The following is a 6,982-nucleotide window of genomic DNA, read 5'->3' as shown; positions in this document are numbered from 1 at the left end:
AATTGTTATTTTTGTGCTGGTTTATAGTTCAACCATTAGTGAGGTAGCTGTTACATTTCCTGACACCAGCTGTTTTATCCCCCATTGAAGCGCACTCTGCTGGACAAACTATGTCACTACACCAATTTTAAATTACCCCAAGCATGTTTTTCTCCATTATAGTTTTTAAATATAAAGTTTTCATATCGATGCATATCGGACAATATATACACCGATACCGATATATCTGTGAGAGGCTAATATCGGCCGATAGATTGGTTGGGCTCTACATTTTGCCATGTTCATTTTGTGTCCTTCAAGGAATTTAGATGGTAAAAAATTCCAAGGGGTCATGTAGGTCATGTAACTTAAAATGACCCTGCTTGTAGTGAATTGTAAGAAACATGAGAAAACCCTGCCTGAATAAACTCAGTCCACTGCACACAATTTAAAGGTGTATTTACTCATTACTTTAATACAGTTATAAAAAGACAATTGTAGTAGGGAGAGAAGGAAGATAACTGGATAAAATGGAGTTGTAGAATTAGAAATGTCACAGTTATGGTTAAGACATCCTGCAACAATGTCCTTTGGGAGGTGTACATACGTGTGTCGGGGCAGGGTGGTGCTCCCATTGGGCCATCCCCCCTGTTAAAAATTAACAAATCACCTAGTGTCTACATATGACTGGAGATAAGTTTTATAAAAGCTAATAAAAAGCTAAATTGTTGCAAGGTGATAGCTGATGGGTGCTGAGATCGCATTTTGGTTGTTTGTGTGTTGTTTGTTTACCTGCCCGGAACCAAAGCCTGCTCAATTTTGGTTGGTCTATACCCAGACTACAAACAGAAATCTTGTCCCTTGCCTCCAAATTCTACATATATATGCAGATATCTGTTTATATAGATTCATCTTATTATAAAGACATCACTTTCAGCACTGTGTAAATGAGCACATGTATGATAGAGGGGAGGTTGTGTGTTTTGGGGGTGGCAGCAGTGTGTGTATGTGTGTGTGCGTGCGTGCAACTGTGTGTGTGTGTGTGTGTGTGTGTGTGTGTGTGTGTGTGTGTGCGTGTTTGTGTGTAGCACAATGTTTGTACTGTGGGGGTATGCAGACAGATGGCCAGGACACTTGTACGTCTGTGGTTGAACAGTCCCACCATTGTCTGTCTCACAGAGGGAGTGGGTTGTTGAGGCGGCCCGTCACATTGTAGTGTCTGTAAATCTCACATGTTCACCCTGACTTCCATGATGTTGCTGCCTGCTGAACCATCATGTCAATGGAATACTGTGACAGATAATTTATTTCAAAACCCCATCTGAATGTTTCATTAAAGGTCCCCCTTTTAAACCCAAGCCCATATTAACAACAAGGCTGAGTTTAACATAAGCCACAATATCATTATACTACTACTTGCCATGTTTTCACAGTTAGTTGTTGCAAGTAGTCAGATAAGACAAGCAGTCAGTCAAAATCAGACATCAGGTTGTGACTGTTAAATTCTAAAACCAATATATTTACAATGTATATTGTATGACTACATGGCCAAACTGTGGATACCTAAATGTACAACAACACTGGAACATCATACCCATAAAATATTATTACACATACGTAATTGTTAAAGATCTCATTCCAAAGCCAGGGTTTACACTAAGGCTTCTAACAAAGGGTAATGTTAATGCGAGAGTATGCAGGCATATTTTAGACAGAAGTGTGTTTCCAACCTTTTGGTAATAGTTTATGTTTTACCCCTTCATCACAATAAAGCCCTCTTTTGCAGTTCAGTATGAATGAACTCAATTGACCTGCACACAGTCTTGACCTTTACCCCACCCAACACCTTTAGCATGAACTGGAACACCGACTGCAAGCTATGCTTTATTGTGCCAGATTTCATGTGCATGTTTGCAATGTTTCCAGTCAAGTTGTATCTTTAGCAAGTAGTGCTCCTGCACAATGTTTCCTTTTGTTTTCAGTTGTTAATCCTTATAAATAGTAATTTTAAAGAATACCTTGTTAGAAATACTTCCAAAAGGCCCCATACAATACAAAGCAGTACCTTGCGAGCTAGTTCAGATAGTCAACTCGAGCTATATTGCTATAGTACATATGACATGCCTCATTCTCCACAATCATCTACCAAACACACCCTCCCAAGTTGGTGGTCTATATAAGTTGTATATATATACAACTTCTTACAATGCCACTGCTCCCCTGCATCATTATTGCTGCCTGTCCTTTCAGCCCCACTACCACCCCAGCATCCACCTGCGGACACTGGCTAGGGGATAGAAGATGTTCGTTCGTTACACCCCAATTATCTCTTTGTAAACATATCTGAGGGGAGGTCTAAGCCAAGACACCAGGCTTTAACTATGTTCCTAATGTGTAATGTGTGCCTCTATACTGATGATGCCCTACTCCTACTTGTCCGCACAGACCCTCTCTACTGCCACCTGCAGTATACCATTACCATATTCACATCAGATGTTTTTAAAAAAAGTTCTGGCTCTACCTTACATCTCCCTTCCATCTGTGGCAACTCTGCAAAAGCCCTGAACAGACTCCTGTGTTCAAAACTGGACTTTTGCTTACTAGAACCCCCTTGAGAGTTCTGAATGGGTCTCACACATGAGCTATCCACAACCAACCAAAATCCTTATCATGACCCATAAGATTCCTGATAACCACAACTCGCATCTCACTTGCTCTCTGATCTCCTCTAACAGTAGAGTCCAAAGGTGGAGTCCCTTTGTTACCTCAAGTCGAACGATGCCAAGTTGTTTCAATCACTCTACTCATTGAGTACACCTATATATTATACATCTATATTAATATGATTTAAAATTGTGATTATTAAATTTTAGTTTTGAATGTAAAATTGAGTGAAGCTTAATGCCTTGAGTACAATACTTCATTTACTTCTTAACAGAGCTAATAAAACTAGAAAAAAATGCATTTCCTGCGAAAATACAGTGCGAATGCTGATAGCTGAAGTGATTTTGGAAAAACTGCTGAATATACCGGAAAATACTTGCTTGAAATGCATAAAACTAGAATGAATGGTCAAGATTTTGCAGAAAAAGCTGAATTTTTCAAAAGCTGAAAAGTAATAGACTGAATGGGCTTAAAAAGCTGAACATTTTGATAGCTGAATGATTTCTCTAGCTGAACATATTCTGGAGCAGTAGCAGAACCAAAATTGAAAATTTCCCCATAAGAATGAATGGGAAAACACCTCCCAAACTCCTGCGAGTCTTGAAAAAAGTTTAATGGTTATGGCCAAAATATTTATATAGTGAGTAACAAGGGACATTGCTGAACTCTGTGATTTTTATTTTGTAGACTGAATGAGGGAGTTAGAGCGAGAGACAAAACTGGTACCGTCTGCTGCTCTCCTCCAGAAATTTAGGCTCATAATTAACATTGTGGCTTATGGGGGAGTTGCTGGAGTGCTTGTCGCTCTAGGGCAGGGGTGTCAAACATACGGCCCGTGGGCCAGAACTGGCCCACCGGATGGTCCAATCCGCAACTTTTCAATAAAAGTAACTGCTATTTCAAATTCTTCCACTGGGGGTCGCACACAACACTGTCACGCAAGCAAACTGTTCATGCTAGAGCTGCCGGTAAAACATGTCTGGAGCTGGGGGTTGCCTAAATACGAAGCCCTGCAGGTGACATGGATGTTTTTTTTTTAAAATGCGCCCGATGCACTCTGGCTTGAAGGATTGAAGGAAGTGAACGTGTTCCGTGTCTGTGAAAGCCAAGAGAATGTGGTCTGTGTGAGAATCTCACATCCTCTTTTCGTACATTAAGTCCATGTCCCAGACAACTATACATCCACTTATAACCCTGATGTCTCCCAGGGCCTCTCAATTTGCCCTTTAGCATGGAGCCCAGGAGGTGACATGGATGTTTTTTTTCTAAAACGCATGGTTTAGTATATCTCGCAAGATAGTAATTTGCGCACCCGTGATAGAAATCTGTGCGTTTTAGAAAAAAAACATATCCATGTCACCTCCCAGGCTCCGCACTAAAGGGCAAGTTTGCCAAGTCGTTTTTATAATCTATTCTATTACCCTCATTAGCCAAAATGTCTTTGTCAAAAAGGAGAAAAGTGGACACAGAGTGTAGAGTTTTCCAATAAAAATGAACCGCTTCCTATTTATTCACAGGGGTGAATGGGAAACCCATGTGCTTGTTGTGTTTGCAGCAGGTTTCAGTGCTCAAAGAATATAATATTTGGCGGCACTATGAGACCCATCCTGGCGAAAAATACAACAGCTTGCAAGGACAACTGAGAAGAGAGAAGATAAACGAATTGTTGGCGGGTCTGAAGAAACAGCAATCTGTTTTTACCCGTAGCTGAGATATCAGTGACGCAGCCGTGAAAGCTAGCTACCTTATTGCTAGCGAAATAGCATTAGCATCAAAGCCATACAGTGAGGATGAGTTTGTGAAAACATGCATGCTGAAGGCTGCAGAAGTCATGTGCCCTAAGAAGCGACAGGCTTTTGCCAACCTAAGCCTAAAGAGAAACACTGTAGCAGATAGGATGTCAGATCTTTCGGCAGATTTTGACAGCCAAATTAAGCACAAAGTTAAGTCGTTTATTGCATTTACAGTTGCAATTGATGAGAGCACGGACATCACAGATGTTGCGCAGCTGGCCGTATTCATTTGTAGTGTTGACTAGACTTTGACCGTCACTGAGGAGTTCCTTGAGTTGGTGCCTATGATGGACACCACAACAGCAAATGACATTTTCAACTCTCTCGTTGGAGAGTGGAGGTGTTCAGTGTTCAAAATTCAGAGAGAAAGTACAGACTGCAAATCGAAGACATGGTTTTTGGACATTTCACTGTATTTTGCAGCAGGAGGCATTGTGTTACAAGACGTTAAAAATGGACCACGTCATGGAAGTGGTTGTCCAAACTGTTAATTTTCATCCGAGCCAGAGGTCTGAATCACCGTCAGTTTGTCAGCCTTCTCAGTGATAAAGACATTACCTGTGGACTGCCATACCTTACCGAAGTAAGGTGGTTAAGCCAAGGTGCCATGCTAAAGCGTTTCTTTGATCTACGAGAGGAAATTGGACAGGTCAAGGAGAAAAAGGGCAAACCAGTGTTGGAATGTCAATCCCCAGAATGGCTTAAGGATCTAGCATTAATGGTGGATATTACAGAGCATTGTTATGACAGCATACGCACGTTCAAGTTGAAGCTGACTTTGTGGGAGACACAACTGTCAAGTGGTGACCCTGCTCATTTTCCTTGTCTAAAATATGTGCGTGCGAGTTAATGCTGACATGAATCGGTACAAAGATAAGATTATGGGACTGCTGCGGGAGTTTGAGTGAGAGTGAACTTGAGACAGATTTCGCAGTTTTTCACTCGCCATTCACAGTCAAGGTTTCTGATCTGCCCGTCAACATCCAACTTGAAATAATTGACCTGCAGTGTGATTCAGATTGGAAGGACAAATTTGCCTGAGTGGGCTTGGACACGTTTTATCAGTATCTCTTGCCAGAGTACCCCAAATTGACAGCCCCTGCTGCAAAAGTTTTGTGCATGTTTGGGACTACCTACCTTTGTGAACAAGTTTTCTCTGTAATGAGCATCATAAAACAAAGCTGCACTCAAGGTTCACACACAAGCACTTAAATGACATCCTGAAATTGGCTGCTACTCAGGATTTGATGCCTGATATTGATGCACTTGTGAAGGCTAAAAGATGCCAAGTTTCAGGAGCAAATTAAACAGCAAGTAACCCTACTTAATGTAAAATGCTGCTTCAGACACTTTTGTACCCTGAAGAATATAGTTCTGTGAAAATGAATACTTACTGTGGAATTATTTAAAGACACTGAACATTGTGTTTGGTTTGATGGAAACCTATTGTTCATGCATTGCCAAAACTTTTATGTTGTTTTTTTTATGTATACATTTTATACATTTACAAGGCAGGGGGATAACTCAACCTTCTTCCTTAATAGTTCCCACTTTAGTTTGTATGGTGTGGTGTGTTAGTTCAGGTGGTCAGGATTACTATACAGATGTGGAAATGAATGTAAAATTAAAATAATTTCTAGATCTTGACAAGTTGTTTTGATCATAAAGTAAAATACTATATTGTTTAGTTTCAAATACCTGTGACTAACGCAATACACACCCATTATAAAATATTAAGTTGAGCTAAAAAACCTTCAAACTAAAACTGTGATGATTTCAAAACGGTAAAAGATTTTAAAAAGCTGAATACATGCCGAATAGTTTGCCAACATCATTCACACTACATAATAATCCTTGTGAGTTCACATACCAGTTATACACACAGATGGACAGTTCATTTAAGGTTCAGAGAAAAAAGAAAAATAACGAAAAACATTTCCAATCTCCATTCCATTCTGATTCACATTTCCAATCTCCAGAATTCTCCAGAATTCTCCAGAATTCTCCAGAATTCTAACACAATATCAAGCTTAAGTCTTCTGTATTTTTGTTTGTTTATGCTGAAAAGAAACAGACAGGTTGAAAGTGACACCTCACTCTAAAAGTGTACAGATGGGATCCACCACAGAACTTCAAACCAATTATCATAATCTCTCTCCCCCTCTCTCTTCTTTCATTTCTCCTCATGATTAAACATGGGAGAGTTAAATCAGACGATTAGCATGCTGTCAGGGAGAAGTCTAACTGCTGTTGTGTTTCACAGTGTGAGAGACAAAGCCTGGCCTGCACACCAACAAGCCTCCCTGGCCAGCTACAGTAAACTGGTAAACACACGTCTGTTTGGCTCAGCGGGTGATGACAAACACCTGCCGAGGAGGCAGAGACAAGAGGGCGGGAGGAACTGAGGAGAGAGCCTGTTTTGACTCTTTGGCTTCTGTGTCTCTCGGCGCCTAATGTCCAGAAATGTGGGGCCAAAAAAGTCATTCTGAAAGGTCCTGGCCTGGCTGCCAAAAGCAGAATGGATGGAGACAGAAGGAAGTGGGAGG

This window comes from Pagrus major, chromosome 9 (genome assembly GCF_040436345.1).
Source record: "Pagrus major chromosome 9, Pma_NU_1.0".
Lineage (NCBI taxonomy): Eukaryota > Metazoa > Chordata > Actinopteri > Spariformes > Sparidae > Pagrus > Pagrus major.
The sequence above is the reverse complement of the archived record's forward strand: the minus strand, read 5'-3'. Positions refer to the sequence as shown.